Consider the following 18,820-nt stretch of genomic DNA (forward strand, 5'->3'; position numbering starts at 1 on the left):
GTACATTACATTTTGGTAGACTGCACTCTGTGTAAACCACAACATCATGTCAAAAAGGACATGCTCACTGGCGTGTGTGTGTGCGTGTGTGCGTGTGCGTGTGTGCGTGTGTGTAGGAGGTGGACCAGAGTGCCACCTGTTCTTGATCACATGACCCTGCAGTAACACTGTGAGTCACTCAGGAACAGGCGACACATGCCAAACACAGACACACACATGCACACACACACACATACACACACACATACACACTCCCAGATGGCCACAGCAACGGCCAAGGCAGGGCCTCATGTTTGGCCTGACACACACTTTGGCTTTATGAACCACTAAAATGTCGACTGTGTATTGAACCCCAAACGACAATGTTGATTGTGTTACCATTCCATCATAGAATGGCATGCCAACCATGTTGTAACCACTTGACCCCAAGCCCAGACTGACCATGTTGTCAACCATGTTGTGTGTTCAGGAGGTGCAGGCAGAGGGAGAGAGAGCGCCTGAGGTGTCGTAATATGGTGGTCAACTGACCCTCCAACCTCCCTGCCGCTGACCAGACTGAAGACGTGGCATATACAGGTAAGACTCAACCGCTCTTTTGGGTTTCATTTCACTATGTACAGTGGGACAAAAAAGTATTTAGTCAGCCACCAATTGTGCAAGTTCTCCCACTTAAAAAGATGAGAGAGGCCTGTATGACAGACAAAATGAGGGAAAAAACATCCAGAAAACCACATTGTGGGATTTTTAATGGATTTATTGCAAATTAGGGTGGAAAATAAGTATTTGGTCAATAACAAAATCTTATCTCAATACTTTGTTATATACCCTTTGTTGGCAATGACAGAGGTCAAACGTTTTCTGTAAGTCTTCACAAGGTTTTCACACACTGTTGCTGGTATTTTGGCCCATTCCTCCATGCAGATCTCCTCTAGAGCAGTGATGTTTTGGGGCTGTTGCTGGGCAACACGGACTTTCAACTCCCTCCAAAGATTTTCTATGGGGTTGAGATCTGGAGACTGGCTAGGCCACTGCAGGACCTTGAAATGCTTCTTACGAAGCCACTCCTTCATTGCCCGGGCGGTGTGTTTGGGATCATTGTCATGCTGAAAGACCCAGCCACGTTTCATCTTCAATGCCCTTGCTGATGGAAGGAGGTTTTCACTCAAAATCTCACGATACATGGCCCCATTCATTGTTTCCTTTACACGGATCAGTCGTCCTGGTCCCTTTGCATAAAAACAACCCCAAAGCATGATGTTTCCACCCCCATGCTTCACAGTAGGTATGGTGTTCTTTGGATGCAACTCAACATTCTTTGTCCTCCAAACACGACGAGTTGAGTTTTTACCAAAAAGTTATATTTTGGTTTCATCTGACCATATGACATTCTCCCAATCTTCTTCTGGATCATCCAAATGCTCTCTTGCAAACTTCAGACAGGCCTGGACATGTACTGGCTTAAGCAGGGGGACACGTCTGGCACTGCAGGATTTGAGTCCCTGGCGGCGTAGTGTGTTACTGATGGTAGGCTTTGTTACTTTGGTCCCAGCTCTCTGCAGGTCATTCATTAGGTCCCCTGTGTGGTTCTGGGATTTTTGCTCACCGTTCTTGTGATCATTTTGATCCCACGGGGTGAGATCTTGCGTGGAGCCCCAGATCGAGGGAGATTATCAGTGGTCTTGAATGTCTTCCATTTCCTACCTGTTTGTAGGTGACCAAATACTTATTTTCCACCATAATTTGCAAATAAATTAATTTAAAATCCTACAATGTAATTTTCTGGGGGGAAAAAGTCTCATTTTGTCTGTCATAGTTGAAGTGTACCTATGATGAAAATTACAGGCCTCTCTCAACTTTTTAAGTGGGAGAACTTGCACAATTGGTGGCTGACTAACTACTTTTTTTGCCCCACTGTATGTTGAAAATAGACATAGAAATCTGTGCCCGGGGAAGAAGGAAGCGTGATAAGAGTCCAGGAAAGCAGAGGAAGAAAATATTTTAGAATGAGAAAAGAGGGAGGCTGGTAACGGAGAGTGAGAGAAACTGACAGAGTGGGGGTGTGTGTGAGAGAGAGAGAAAGAGAGAGAGAGAGAGAGAGTGAGAGCGAGAACACCCCCCAAATCAACCATGCCCACACCACCTTTAGGCCCCCTCATATCAGACCCATGCCCCTCCTGTCCACCCCATGCACCCCACCCCCGCAAAGAGGGCCTCAACATGGAAGTCACACATACACCCAGGCCGTGAGCGGGCAAACAGGCCCAACCCCCACTACATTAGCCCAAGCCAATGGCATGTACCAGATGCTCAGCAGGCTCTGCTCACACTTACTGGCCTGAGGCCAAACCACACGACCAACAACATTGGACACTTTATGGAACACAAAGCCTTCACTATCTTATCCTGGAATATCAAAGGCCTGAGGTTATCTGCCTTTGGCCTAAAGAGCAGGAATCTGGACTTCATCAAAGAAATCGGTAATACAGACATCGTCATCCTGCAAGAAACCTGGTATAGAGGAGACAGACCCACTGGTTGCCCTCTAGGTTACAGAGAGCTGGTAGTCCCATCCATCAAACTACCAGGTGTGAAGCACGGAAGGGACTCCGGGGGTATGCTAATTTGGTATAGAGCAGATCTAACTCTATTAGATTAATCAAAACGGGAACATTTTACATCTTGGTAGAAATTCAAAAGGAAAGGATCTTAACAGAGAAAAATGTCCTCCTGTGTGCTACCTATATCCCTCCAATAGAATCCCCATACTTTAATGAAGACAGCTTCTCCATCCTGGAGGGGGAAATCAATCATTTCCAGGCCCAGGGACATGTCGCGACCTAAATGCCAGAACCGGACAAGAACCTGACACCCTCAGCACACAGGGGGACAAACACCTGCCTGGAGGTGACAGCATCCCCTCCCCCATATGCCCCCCTAGGCACAACTATAACAACATAACCAACAAACGGGTCACAACTCCTGCAGCTCTGTCGCACGCTGGGTATGTACATAGTCAATGGTAGGCTTCGAGGGGACTCCAATTGGTAGGTACACCTATAGCTCATCTCTTGGCAGTAGTACTGTAGACTACTTTATCACTGACCTCAACCCAGAGTCTCTCAGAGCGTCCACAGTCAGCCCACTGACACCCCTATCAGACCACAGCAAAATCACAGTCTACTTGAACAGAACAAAGAAAGAAAAGAAAATGAACAACAATGACAAATGGTTTGATGAAGAATGCAAAAATGTAACGAAGACATTGAGAAACCTGTCCAACCAAAAACATAGAAACCCAGAAAACCTGAATCTACGCCTTCACTACAGTAAATAACTAAAACAATACAGAAATACATTACGGAAAAATTAGGAACAGCACGTCAGAAATCAGCTCAATGTAATTGAAGAATCCATAGACTCTAACCACTTCTGGAAAACACTAAACAAACAACAACACAAAGAATTATCTATCCAAAATGGATATGTATGGATAAACCACTTCTCCAATCTTTTTGGGCCTATAACAAAGACCAAACATCAAAAACATATACATAATCAAATACAAATCTTATAATCAACTACTGGACTACCAGAACCCATTGGATTCTCCAATTACCTTGAATGAACTACAGGACAAAATACAAACCCTCCAACCCAAAAAGGCCTGTGGTGTTGATGGTATCCTCAATGAAATGATCAAATATACAGACAACAAATTCCATTTGGCTATAATAAAACACTTTAACATCATCCTTAGCTCTGGCATTTGGAACCAAGGACTCATCACCCCAATCCACAAAGTGGAGACAAATTTGACCCCAATAACTACTGTGTGATATACAACAGCAACCTTGGGAAAATCCTCTGCATTATCAATAACAACAGACTTGTACATTTGTACAAAACAATGTATTGAGGAAATGTCAAATTGGCTTTTTACCAAATTACCGTACGACAGACCACGTATTCACCCTGCACACCCTAATTGACAAACAAACCAAGGCAAAGGAAAAGTCTTCTCATGCTTTGTTGATTTCAAAAAAGCCTTCGACTCAATTTGGCATTCGGGTCTGCAATACAAATGGATGGAAAGTGGTGTTGGGGGGAAAACATACAACATTATAAAATCCATGTACACAAACGGCGGATAAAATAAGCAAAAAACACATATTTCTTCCCACAGGGCCGTGAGACAGGGATGCAGCTTAAGCCTCACCCTCTTCAACATATATATCAACGAATTGGCGAGTGCACTAGAACAGTCTGCAGCACCCGGCCTCACCCTACTAGAATCTGAAGTCAAAGGTCTACTGTTGGCTGATGATCTGGTGCTTTTGTCACCAATCAAGGAATACCTACAGCAGCACTTAGATCTTCTGCACAGATTCTGCCAGACCTGGGCCCTGACAGTAAATCTCAGTAAGACAAAAATAATGGTGTTCCAAAAAAGGTCCAGTCACCAGGACCACGAATACAAATTCCATCTAGACACCGTTGCCCTAGAGCACACAAAAAACTATACATACCTTGGCCTAAACATCAGCGCCAGAGGTATCTTCCACAAAGCTGTGAACGATTTGAGAGACAAGGCAAGAAGGGCATTCTATGCCATCAAAAGGAATATAAAATTTGACATACCAATTAGGATCTGGTTAAAAATACTTTAATCAGTTATAGAACCCATTGCCCTTTATGGTTGTGAGGTCTGGGGTCCGCTCACAAAAATTCACAAGAATTCACAAAATGGGACAAACACCAAATTGAGACTCTGCATGCAGTATTATCCTCCGTGTACAACGTAGAACACCAAATAATGCATGCAGAGCAGAATTAGGCCGATACCCGCTAATTATCAAAAATCTAGAAAGAGACGTTAAATTCTACAACCACCTAAAAGGAAGCGATTTCCAAACCTTCCATAACAAAGCTATCACCTACAGACAGATGAACCTGGAGAAGAGTACCCTAAGCAAGCTGGTCCTGGGGCTCTGTTCACAAACACACCCCACAGAGCCCCAGGACAGCACCACAATTAGACCCAAACAAATCATGACTAAACAAAAAGAGAATTACTTGACACATTAGAAAGAATTAACAAAAAAAACAGAGCAAACTAGAATGCTATTTGACCCTAAACAGAGAGTACACAGTGACAGAATACCTGACCACTGTGACTGACCCAAACTTTATGAAAGCTTTGACTATGTACAGACTCAGTGAGCATAGCCTTGCTATTGAGAAAGGCTGCCATCGGCAAACCTGGCTCTCAAGAGAAGACAGGATATGTACACATTGCCGACAAAATGAGGTGGAAACTGAGCTGCACTTCCTAACCTCCTGCCCAATGTATGACCATATTAGAGACACATATTTCCCTCAGATTACACAGATCCACAAAGAATTTGAAAACAAATCTGAATTTGATAAACTCCCATATCTACTGTGTGAAATACCACAGTGGGCATCACAGCAGCAAGATATGTGACTCGTTGCCACAAGAAAAGGTCAACCAGTGAAGAACAAACATATTTATGTAAAGACAACCCACATTTATGCTTATTTATTTCCCCTTTTGTAGTTTAACCATTTATACATTGTTCCAACACTGTATATATACATAATATGACATTTGTAATGTCTTTATTCTTTTGGAACTTCTGTGACTGTAATGTTAACTGTTCATTTTTATTGTTTATTTCACTTTTGTATATTATCTATTTCACTTGCTTTGGAAATGTTAACATGTTTCCCATGATAATAAAGCCCCTTAAATTGAATTGAGACAGACAGACAGACAGACAGACAGACAGACAGACAGACAGACAGACAGACAGACAGACAGAGGGAGAGAGGGAGAGAGGGAGACCACAAAGAGTCATTTACGAGGAGGATGACGGTTATGTACGATGTGTCACTGTGTGTGTGTGTGCTGAGTAAGGCTTGTTGGATTTGTAGTGGCATGGTCTGAGTCAGGAATGAGTGTGAGCATAACTCTGAGGACTTACACACACACACACACACACACGTCTGTCTGTTTCTCTATCCACACAGTCCCGCAGAGAGGAGGCTGAGAGGCACTGTCTGTACCAGTGACACATCCTCCTACTATTACCACACACACACACGCTCCCCGTCTCTACTACTCCGCTACTCAGGCCTACGGCTTTTTCCACATTTTGTTGTGTTACACCCTGAATTTAAAATGGATTCAATGGAGATATTCTCTCACTGGCCTACACATAACAACCCCATAATGTCAAGGTGGAATTATGTTTCTTGATTTGTTTTACTAATGAATTCAAAATCAAAAAAGCTGAAATGTTGGGGCAGAAGGTCACATGGGCGATAGGAGTGTTGGGCCAGTAACCAAAATGTTGCTGGATCGAATCTCAGAGCTGAAAAGGTAAGAATCTGTCATTCTGCCCCTGAGCAGGGCAGTTAACCCACTGTTCACCGTGGATGTCAATTAAGGCAGCCCCCCGCACCTCTCTGATTCGGAGGGGTTGGGTTAAATGTGGAAGACACATTTCAGTTGAATGCATTCAGTTGCACAACTGTCTAGGTATCCCCCTTTCCCAACAAAACCTATTCCCCCTCAGGAGACTGAAAACATTTGGCATGGGTCCTCAGATCCTCAAAAGATTTTACAGCTGCACCATCGAGAGCATCCTGACGGGTTGCATCACTGCCTGGTATGGCAACTGCTCGGCCTCCGATCGCAAGGCACTACAGAGGGTAGTGCGTACGGCCCAGTACATCATTGGGGCCAAGCTTCCTGCCATCCAGGACCTCTATACCAGGCGGTGTCAGAGGAAGGCCCTTAAAACTGTCAAAGACTGCAGCCACCCTAGTCATAGACTGTTCTCTCTGCTACCGCAAGGCAAGCGGTACAGGAGCGCCAAGTCTCAGTCTAAGAGGCTTCTTAACAGCTTCTACCCCCAAGCCATAAAACTCTTGAACAGTACATCAAATGGCTACCCAGACTATTTGCATTGCCCCCCTTTCTACACTGCTGCTTCTCTCTGTTATTATCTATACATAGTCACTTTAATAACTCTACCTACATGAACATATTACCTCGACACCGGTGTCCCCGCCACATTGACTCTGTACCGGTACCCCCTGTATATAGCCTCCACATTGACTCTGTACCGGTACCCCCTGTATATAGCCTCGTTATTGTTATTTTATTGTGTTACTTTTTATTATTTTTTACTTTAGTTTATTTGGTAAATATTTATATAACTCTTAAGTCAGCACTTCACAGTAAAGGTCAACACTTGTCGGCGCATGTGACAAATAAAGTTTGATTTCATTTGACATCAAATTAATGTTATATAATGTAGTGTGTGCGTGCGTGCGTGTGTGTGTGTGTGTGAGCGTGTACTTTATACAAATGATGTGTCTGTGTGAAGTAGGAATGACAAGAATCTTTTTGGCTTGTACCCATGAGAGGGATGCTATATATATCTGCAGTATGAGAACCGAACTCGCTCCCCTCTCCCTGCAGTCCTCCTCTCCCACTCCCTCTCCTCTCGTTACTGAAGGCCCTGTCACTGTAATTACCCTCTACACACACAACACACACACACAACACACACACACACACACACACACACACACACACACACACACACACACACATGCTTAAGGACCCCCTGCAGTCCCCTGTCTGACCCCACTTACCTTCCCCTGCGATGGAAGAGGGATTCAACAAGGAGACACATTGTCACGCCCTGACCTTCGAGATCCTTATTTATTCTCTGTTTGGTTAGGTCAGGGTGTGACTCGGGTGGGGAAATCTAAGTTTTCTATTTCTTTGTAGTTTTGCCGAGTGTGGTTCCCAATCAGAGGCAGCTGTGTATCGTTGTCTCTGATTGGGGATCATATATAAGTTGTGGGTTTTGTGGGGTGTTATTGTCTGTTTAGTGTGTGTGCCTGGCGGAACTGTTCGCTTCCGTTTTTTTGGATTAGTTATTTTTGTTTGAGTGTTTCTTGAAAATAAATATCATGAACACTTTCCACGCTGCGCTTTGGTCCACTCTTCCTTCCACCGACGACGAGCGTTACACATACACACTACTTCAGATATACATACTATATACAATACTGTACTATGTGTGTGGTGGGGGGGGGGGGCAGTTGCTTTGTGTGTGTGTGTGTGTGTGTGTATGTGCGTGCGCAATGTCTATACACACCGTCACATACTGGATTTATATATTCCGGACATTGCGCGTTCTGATATTTTTTCATTTTTTTCTTTCGATTTTTGGTGGATGCGTATGATGTATTATTTTGCATTGTTTGGTATCACTGCACTGTTGGAGCTAGAAGCATAAGCATTTCTCTGCATCTGCAATAACATCTGCAAAATCTGTGTTTTCAACCAATAAGATTTGATTTGACACACTGCTTCAGCCCTTAAACCCACACGACACACACAGCCTCCCAAGTATGGAGTACATTGATGACTGAAAGCTGTGTAGTTTGCAACTCACTCAAACAGACGTGCATAGGATAGTAGATCATGAACAGTGAATACACTCAGCAATATATCTCTAATGCATTGCTCTGAACACACACTCAATCCATGTCACGGCTGGCTGAAGGACTGGACCAAGGTGCAGCATGGTAAGCGTACATTTTCTCTTTATTAAAAATGCTGCAGACAAAACAAAGAACAAAACCAAACCGTGAAGCTTTGGGCCATGTGCCCTGAACAAAGTCAAAGTTAACTTCCCACAAAACAGGTGGGGGAAGAGGGTACCTAAGTATGGTTCTCAATCAGAGACAACGATAGACAGCTGTCCCTGATTGAGAACCATACCAGGCCAAGACATAGAAATACAAAACATAGAAAAAAAGACATAGAATGACCACCCTAGTCACACCCTGACCTAACCAAAATAGAGAATAAAAAGCCTCTATGGCCAGGGCGTGACAGTACCCTCCCAAAGGTGCGAACTCCGGCCGCAAAACCTGACTCTAAAGGGGAGGGTCCGGGTGGGCCTTCTTACGGCTGCGGCTCGGGTGCGGGACGTGGACCCCGCTCCACCTCAGTCTTGGCCCACTTAGGTGGCGCCTCTGGAGCAGCGGGCCCCGGACTGAAGACCCTCGTAGAGGGCGCCACCGGACTGAGGGGTGCCTCTGGACTGAGGGGCAGCTCCGGGCAGAAGGGCGGCTCTGGTAGCTCCGGACAGGAGGGCGGCTCTGGCAGCTCCGGACAGGAGGGCGGCTCTGGCAGCTCCGGACAGGAGGGCGACTCTGGAGGGAGGAGACTGAGAGACAGCCTGGTGCGTGGGGCTGCCACCGGAAGCCTGGTGCGTGGGGCTGCCACCGGAGGCCTGGTGCGTAGGCGAGGCACCGGATACACAGGGCCGTGGAGGCGCACTGGCGGTCTCGAGCGCAGAGCTGGCCCCACCCATTCTGGCTGGATGCCAGCTTCCCCCCGGCAAATGCGGGACGCTGGCACAGAGCATACCAGCCTGGGAATACGCCGCCTCGGTACCGTGCCCAGCACCCCATAGCACGGGGCCTGACCAGTCCCATGCTCGCCACAGTAAGCACGGGGAGTTGGCTCAGGTCTGCTTCCTGACTCTGCCACACTCCCCGCGTGCCCCCCCCACCAAAATGTGGGGGCTGCCTCTCAGGCTTCCTTGCCAGCCGTGTTCCCACATACTGGTTCCTTTCTCCGGCTGCCTCTGCTCTCCTAGCTGCCTCCACCTGTTCCCATGGAAGGCGATCCCTTCCCTCCAGGATCTCCTCCCATGTGTAGACTCCCTTGCCGTCCAGAACGTCCTCCCATGTCCAGGAGTCCAACATACCATGCTGCTTGGTGGGAAGTTCTTGAATGAACATTCATTCTCACATCATAATTGCCTGTGAATAGCATACAGTGCATTCTGGAAGTATTCAGACCCCTAGACCTTTTCCACATTTTGTTACATTACAGCCTTATTCTAAACTGGATTAAATGTCACCCCCCTCATCAATCTACACACAATACCCCATGATGACAAAGCAAAAACAGGCTTTTAGACATTTTTGCAAATGTATTAAAAAAAATTTTAAAGATACCTTATTTACATAAGTATTTAGACCCTTGTTTGCTATGAGACTCAAAATTGAGCTCAGGTGCATCCTGTTTCCATTGATCATCATTGAGATGTTTCTACAACTTGATTGGAGTCCACCTGTGGTAAATTCAATTGATTGGACATGATTTGGAAAGGTACACCGCTGTCTATATAAGGTCTCACAGTTGACAGTGCGTGTCAGAGCAAAAACCAAGCCATGAGGTTGAAGGAATTGCCCGAAGAGCCCTGAGACAGGATTGTGCCTAGGCACAGATCTAAGGAAGGGTACCAAAACATTTCTGCAGCATTGAAGGTCCCCAAGACCACAGTGGCCTCCATCATTCTTAAATGGAAGAAGTTTGGAACCACCAAGACTCTTCCTAGAGCTGGCCGCCCAGCCAAACGGAGCTCTGACAGAGTTGCTGTGGAGATGGGAGAACCTTCCAGAAGGACAACCATCTCTGCAGCACTTCACCAATCAGGCCATAATGGTAGAGTGGCCAGACGGAAGTCACTGCTCAGTAAAAGGCACACGGCAGCCCCCTTGTAGTTTGCCAGAAGGCACCTAAAGGACTCTCAGGCCATGAAAAACAAGATTCTCTAGTCTGATGAAACCAAGATTGAACTCTTTGGCCTGAATGGCAAGCATCATGTCTGGAGAAAACCTGGCACCATCCCTACAGTGAAGCATGGTGGTGACAGCATCATGCTGTGGGGATGTTTTTCAGTGGCAGGGACTGGGAGACTAGTCAGGATCGAGGCAAAGATGAACGGAGCAAAGTACAGAGAGATCCTTAACGAAAAGCTGCACCAGAGCGCTCAGTACCTCAGACAGGGGCTAAGGTTCACCTTCCAAAAGGACAACGACCCACAGCCAAGACAATGCAGGAGTGGCTTCGGGACAAGTCTCTGAATGTCCTTGAGTGGCCCAGCCAGAGCCCGGACTTGAACCCGATCTAACATCTCTGGAGAGACCTGAAAATAGCTGTGCCGTGATGCTCCCCATCCAACTTGACAGAGCTTGAGAGGACCTGCAGAGAACAATGGAAACTCCGCAAATACAAGTGTGCCAAACTTGTAGTGTCATACCCAAGAATAGTCAAGGCTGTAATCGCTGGCAAAGGTGCTTTAACAGTACTGAGTAAAGGGTCTGAATACTTATGTAAATGGAATATTTCAATTTTTTATATTTGATACATTTGCAAAAATGTATCTGAATACTTATGTAAATGGAATATTTCAATTTTTTATATTTGATACATTTGCAAAAAAAACCTGTTTTTCATTGTCATTGTGTGTAGGAAAAAACTATTCAATTAATTTTAGAATAAGGCTGTAATGTATCAAAATGTGGAAAAAGTCAAGGGGTCTGAATACTTTCCAAATGCACTGCATGTCTAAGCCTTTCTCTACCGTGTGTGTGTGTGTGTGTGTGTGTGTGTGTGTGTGTGTGTGTGTGTGTGTGTGTGTGTGGTGTGTGTGTGTGTGTGTGTGTGTGTGTGTGTGTGTGTGTGTGTGTGTGTGTGTGTGTTTGGGGACGAGGAAAGTTAAGCATCAAACTCTCATCTTGTGTGGTTGTGTGTGTCCTTGCTTTTGTTGACATACTCCTATCCTGCTGAGGTGGTGGATCTAAATATATACGTGTGTGTGTGTCACATGCTGCCTGTAATAACTGAGCATGTGTTTGGCATTACTATAGTACCCATGTTGGTGACTCCTGGGGGTTTGGAGCGACCAGCCATTTCCGTCCCCAAATAGCCAGAAACCTGTTACAGATTTATGGATGTTATGGCAGAGGAAATACATTGACTTATCATTAGGAATCAATATCAGTAATCATCAATATTATGGATGTTATAAATACTTTATATCTGGTTATAAATGCTTTAGTCAGTTCAAAACATGTTTTTATTTTTCTGTATTTGTATTATATTATATTGAGACAGTATATCGATTATAGATCATATAACTGCTATTAGACCAACACGGGATCTTAAGACTGTCATACTATAGTGGCTTTCCCTCCCTTAGTCCCTTAGTCAGAATAAGTAGACGATGGAATATAATAGCTATGGCGTCAGGATAGTACTTTGTCCAAAAATAGGCTTTCAGTCGGAAACGCTGTCTGGGTGATCAACCGGTAGGTCAGTCACGGCGAGCCCACCTTTAAAAAAAAAAAAAAAAGCACCGAGGCAAAGGCTGAGGAACATTCTCCGGTAGTCGGGGGCGGGACTCGAGTCGGTGGTTATTCGGTGCCACTTTGCTTTGTCAGGGGATTCCGGGGACGTGCGGTGACGTCAGCGAGTGGACGAACGGAGCAGGAGGGGCGTGTGTGTGGAAGAAGCAGCCAGTGAGTTGGTGTGTGCCTCTGTACTGACAGCATCATAGTTTGCGCACCGAGCCAAGAGGCTTGTCCCTTTAAAACACAGCTCGGCTCAGTCAGCGCAACCCGATCCCACTGGCTTATGTCGAGAGCAAGAACGAGACACGGACTGTACAAAGAGCGAAGGCAGGGAGAAAAACAGAATAATAAAAAGATGATCTCGCACGTCGACTGACACTAGAATAGCACGTCGACTGACACTAGAATAATTTCAAAGCCAGACAGAGACATTAGTCGGGCGTCAAAGTGATACAAGTTTATGAGAGCTTTGAAAGGAAGCGAGTGAGACCGAGTGAATGCTGTAACGTTCTGCCGGCTGGGTCAGTTGTCTGAGTAGCTGGCATCTATCTGCACAGAGAGAAACTCGCGGATACATACAGATCCAACTAGCTACTGCCGGGATTGAGGAAACTCAGCCAAATTCACTACACCGACAGCCTGCGAAGAAACCATCCTGGGTTGTTTTGGGAATATTCTCAGCGACATCCTCGAGGGCTACTCCTTGACCGACTGTACGTGAATACCTTGATAACTACTTTCTTATGTGAAACACTTTTCGAGCTGGTTACTTTTTGGTACCGTACTATTTGAATGTACAATTTTGAATGTCTATCTCGCGTTGCGCTGTGTCCACACTAGAGACGTAGACATTTCGCCGTTGGCAGTTCTTTGGATATTGGACGAGTTTGTAGTTATTTTTCGACCAGGGTAAATCGTCCGAATTTAGTCTTCTGTAAATGTCTACGTTGGATTTGAATTGTTTTCTCCTCTGTTTGCTCGTGTTGATCACGCGAACGGATTGTCAATAGCGACATTTGTTGACAGAGTGGAGCCGATATTCAATGGTTAGGCTACAGCGTAGCAACAGTTAAATGAGTTCTCGGTGAAACCGGAAGACTTGCTTGTTCATGCTGCCTTGTTCATTCTTGAGCGGCTGTCTCGACGATTAGATCTGGAATACGTCGCCTATTGTAATTCCCATAATAGATCACGTGCCATGTCATACAGTCTACATAATGGGTTGAATGTGACAATTAGAACACGTCTATTCCCCTTTCTAATTTGTATTCATATATTGATCGTTTATGGTTGTGCATTCTTGGTGAATTTATTTTGACAGTAGAAAGATATGTTGGGGGGCGGTTCAGAAACATAGCAGCATCCCGCGTGTGTTTGTGGGACAGATAGAGAGCGGGTGCAGTAGATGCAGGGAGAACATGCTTGTGTAAATGATCTCCCCTCCTCCATGCCTTTGTCTGTGGGAGTACTAAGCTAAGGGCTGACTTGGGGAGTGTTGAGTGGGGATGGGCAGGACAGGGGGAGCTAAGGTAGCTTGACTGGCTGGTTTATAAAGTGAATGGGTTGCCCCTACTCAGACCTTCATCGCACACAGCGGAATTGAAAGGAGGTCATTTGCATCGTCCAAGGGGGAGGGGTACTGTTTCTGGTCTGGTTTTAGTTTGTCTCAAAACACCTCTGCCTGGAAGAGCAATTGAAACACGCGTGGGAAAATGTGGCGAGTGTTGTGCTTTTTCTCAGTTAGCCTATAATTGTTTGACGGGAGTGTAGCCTAAAATATAAAAGCGTTTATGCGAGAGCTCAACTCGGTCCTATGCATTTTATAGGCCTTAATAAACCGAGCCTTCTTCTAAGGACCGAAGTGTGCTGGCATGGGGTCGGTGAAACTTTTTGAACGTCCACTTCCGATTAATGGAAACGTAACGAGTGTTGCGTTTGGGATTCTTTGAAGTATCAAAGCTGTAAAGTTAGGACAGGCAGAACGCCGCTTACAAAAGCTCTTATCACTCCTATCTTACAGCTCTTTGGCTTCTTGGCAGAAGAGTAACCGAGTAACTGCTTCTTGCTCTGGCTTGAATCACCCGCCCACCTTATTCGCATCCCGTGATCTGAATGCGAGTGAATGAACAATCACCGCCCATTCTACTACTCCTATGACGAACATGCACGGTTAAAGTTGTACACACACCACATATCTGTGAAGCAAAACGTGTTTCATTTACGTGATGAGGCTCATGTATTGCAGGCTGTATCACACATGGCCGTGATTGGGAGTCTCATAGGGCTTCGTCCGGGGTAGGCCGTGATTTGTAAATAAGATTTTGTTATTGACTGACTTGTCAAGTTAACTAAAGGTAAAATGAATCATACGAATGAAAGTGTAGAAAAACTGGGTAACAGGATGTTTGCCTGTCTCGGTATAGGTGATGGATGGAAGTTTTTTTTTTTTTGGCAGATGTTGTTTTGAGATGGTTGGTGCTGTGTGTAGCATGAGATTGGTTGTAGAAACAGGTGTGTGGGTGCGTGTGAAAGGTGTCAGTGAATGTAGGACGTGTTTGTGTGTCTGCCTAACATACTTTTACATCCACGTGAGAGAACATCGTCATATTCGGTGCGCGCGTGTGGTAACCTGAGTCAAAGGCGAGGGGAACTAACTCGATGATGAAACCACTATTTGTCAGAGACCACACCAAGTCTTGTTTTTTTGTTTACCAGAAACAAAGGGTGTCATGTCTTCACCAGGGAAGTACAGCAGAACATTAGTCCTGCTGCAAACAATAACACGAGCCCCTCTCCTTTCCCCAACGTATAGCAGGATATTTGATAACAATCCAACGTTTTTAACAGGTAGCTCTTCAGGATGAAGATGAAAACGTGTACATCTCTCCACCTACCCAGTCCTTTCCAATATGCAGGAGGGGATATAGATGGTCTAAGCCCTAGACCAGGGGTAGACAACTCCAGTCCTTCAGGGCCTGATTGGTTCCACACTTTTTTTTGTTGCCACCCCTTAGCAAACACAGCTGATTTAATCAAACTGCGTTCAAAACTGAAGCTCCCGATTAGGTGATTTATTGGGGGCAGGTGTGTTAGCTGGGTCAAAAACTGTGACGCCAGTCAGGCCCTCGGGACTGCTGTTGCCCTAGAGCGTTGGGAAGGGGTATGACACTGTTTACGAGGTGTGTGTTGAATATGGCTATGCAGGTGTGGTAGTTTTGTGTTTGTCTGAAAGTTCTAGAGACTTGTGTGTCCCTGTTTGACTTTTTATTTTGGTCTGTTCTTGGCACCCCCATAAACTACTTTTACTCCCAACTACTCTGGCAAAGAGAGAGTGAGAGGCCAGTAATGAGTGTTTAGGGGCAGGTACATTTTCAGAGCGCGTATTAGAAAGGAGTGCGAGAGTGGATGAATGAGAAAAGTAGTGAAAACCGAGAGCTGGAGAAAGAGGTGAGGCCAGTCCGTGAACGGTCCAGTGTTCTTTGGGCTAAATGAACAACCAGTCCAATCCGCCATAACAAACACAGATGTCTGTGTGCATCATTCTCACTGTGCTTTCTGCCAGTTCAGATAACTAGAACTGGCGTAATTACCAGCTGTTCCTACAAACACCGGACTGGACTGTACCTCATCTGGTATTAACTCTGCTGGGGAAAGTTCAGTCCGAGGTCTGACAATCATTAACGTTCTCTGCTCTGTTACGTACACACACACACAGATAGAGGTGGGCGTGTGTTGAGGGTCAGGTGGACCTTAATGTTGTTGTTCAGTGGAGACATGACCACAGACCTTCAGCTCTTGGAATGAAGACCAATCTGTACTAGGGAATGGGAAACGGTGGAGAGGTCTCTCTTGAGAAAGTAGTTTGTCTCTCTCTCTCCACCTTACTAATAACCATCCACCATGCCGCCGAAACCACGGCAACCGTTGTCTCGGAAGCAATCTGCTCCGTTTGTGTGTGTGTTTCTGGGGGTACTAATCCGGGTGCTTACTTGTTTGTGTCTCTTGCGCTGGATTCTGGGAAGTGAGGTCTAGGGCAAGTACTGAAGACACGGGGGGGGTTCTGTCCCATCTCAATACAAGGTATTTTGCTGTTTCACTGAGATGTTGTGATCGTCTGTGTTCGGGGAAACCGAAGGCGGGTTGGAATTTTTTAAGTGGAGGCACTGGGGAAAGTGAGAGTCTTTGATGAAGTGTTGTAACTGTCGCACACGAAAGCGTGTGATCATTCAGTTATCAGCGACCACAAATATCACAACCCATTTTTAGCCGGTCACAAACACTGTTTTCAGTCTCAGACGTTCCCATACTGAGTCACTGCTTCACATGTGTACCTGAGACACACACACACACGTGTCAGTGTTCAGATGACGGCATGGGCTCTGGCTCTTTCTGTCTCTCTCAAAGTCATGCTGTTTCTGGAAAACGAGAACCGGCCGAACGTCACTCCTCCTTTTCTTCTAAAGTCCTCAGAAATGTCTTCCACCGAACAAGTGACATTTGCCTCAGTGGCTGACGGAACCTTCCTCAACAGACACATCAGTCAGCGACCCTTACTTAAAAAAAAAAAAAATAATGTTTTTTTGCTGACAGACGAGAGAAAAAAATAGCCCTTGAGCCTTTATTGTCAGTTACCATTTAAATGACCTGCCTCTGATATATTTCTGTTATCTGTGTTAGATGGTTTAGTCTTCGCTCAGACACGTGGACTTCGTCATGTCTGACATGGATTCAAAGGTTTTAGAAATGAACCCCTGTTATTTGTTTTCTATTGACATGTTTCTCACTCGCATATATTTAGACAACACTTTCGTTTACACACACACACACTATCTGTTGCACAGGAAACCACTACCCCTCCCTCTCCCCTCCCCAAGCCATCCACACCCACATACACATCAGGGAGGCCTAGCTACTTCCTGAAACTCTGACGGCAGCTTCCTGTCTGATCTCATACCAGCTTCTTCTCTCTTCTCCTTTTTCTAAACGTCACACCCGTGCGCCATGTCTGTGTGAACCGTCCTGAACCGTGAGAGATCTCTCTCTCACACACACACACACACACACACACACACTGACAGTTGTCCAAAGCACAGGTGCGATAGCAGTTAGACAAAGCAGCTCTTGCTGTTTCCATCTTCTCAAACAGCCCAAAGCGGCTGACATACTTTCGACTGTGCGCGGTAGTGTAGAACATTTCACCATGTCTGTCATTAGACGGTGTGGGAGGGGGTCCAGATGAGGGTGTTGGGCCAGGCTCTTCTCCAGAGTGTGATCCGTGACTCTCAGAAACGGCACTTGTTCTGTTCAACTCCAGCCAGGGGCACAATCCAAGTTCTCCAAAAGAACGGGATATTAACGTATTTTAACCTCTGAGGAAATGGCTTTCGGCGGAGTCCTAAACCTAACAGGCCCAAATTGGCACATACAAACTCTACCTCATTTTTTTTTTTTTTTGGGTGGGGGTGGGGGGCAGTCACAGTTAAAGGCTTGGTAAATGGGTGAGAGGTTGTGTTTGCTGTGTTCCTGGGGTTGTTGTGGAGCACTTGGTTTATTTATTAGAAGGCTAAACCCCTAGATCTAGACTGGGCTACAGTGCTGTACTATAGTTAGTATGGCGGAAGAGAGTTGGCTCTCCTGAACTGACCCTCTATCCCTGCTGGAGGATGTTCTGTGTGTGTATATTTGGCTGTATCTCCCTGTGTGTGTGTAGGCGGTTGTGTGTGTGTGTGGGAAAAGCTTAAATGCGATGTTGACGAACTAGTCTGCATCGCACACACACACACACACACATACTGTGGGAGCCTGGCAACAGGACGAACGCAGGCGGGCTGTCTTGTTCCTGGCGGTGTGTGTGTGTGTGTGTTTCCTCCAGAACTCAATCCTGGGCCAGTTATGTAATGGACTTGTGTCCCTCCCTCATCCCTCGCTCTCTCCCTCCGCCAGACACGCCGGAAGCTTCTCTCTCTCTCCCCCCTCGCATCGCTCTTATCAAGTTCCTCACTGATCTCCAGGCCCCTGTCAGGAACTAGTGTCTGAATGTTGTCGTCTGTCTCTCTCTTTCTCTCTGTGTCTCTGTTTCTACCATAGTCAGTTATCTATTTTTAACTGAGCTCTTCTGTCTGTTTGGCTCTGGATCAAACCACTATATGAGGCTGGCAGGGGAGTTCTGTGTTTGGGATGGCTCTTACTAGAGTCTGGAGCCTAGAGCCTTTTCTTTTGTCATTGATTTGGTTTCTTTTTTGTTTTCTTTTGCCTTTACCTTTAGCTTGGCGGAAGCTGACTTCTAGTACTTGGCTCGTGATCGCCGTGATATCACAGAGGTGATTATTTTCTTTTAGAGATTTGGACTAGGGCTATGGTTTGCTACTTGGAATAGCGATGCCCCTAGCTTTTCATCCCTCTACCAGAGCTGTGTGTGTGTGTGTGTGTGTGTGTGTGTGTGTGTGTGTGTGATGAGGTAACCAGAACGACGGAGGCGTTGATTGGAACTTGTCTTTGATGTCTGTCGCCATGGGGGTTTCACTGTAACCCAGGTGACATAAGGGGGCTACCGGGGGAGAAT

General features: G+C 45.8%; 1 protein-coding gene across 1 annotated transcript in view; it reads left to right on the plus strand.

The window, feature by feature from the left end:
* The window catches only part of kdm6ba (lysine (K)-specific demethylase 6B, a), a 35,266-nt gene continuing 16,446 nt past the window's right edge, over window positions 1-18,820 (plus strand). The window contains 1 exon segment of the mRNA XM_052459733.1: window positions 1-576. The gene's annotated coding sequence lies outside the window, so the exon portion shown is untranslated.

This window comes from Oncorhynchus keta, chromosome 13, assembly GCF_023373465.1.
Source record: "Oncorhynchus keta strain PuntledgeMale-10-30-2019 chromosome 13, Oket_V2, whole genome shotgun sequence".
NCBI classification, from domain to species: Eukaryota; Metazoa; Chordata; class Actinopteri; order Salmoniformes; family Salmonidae; genus Oncorhynchus; species Oncorhynchus keta.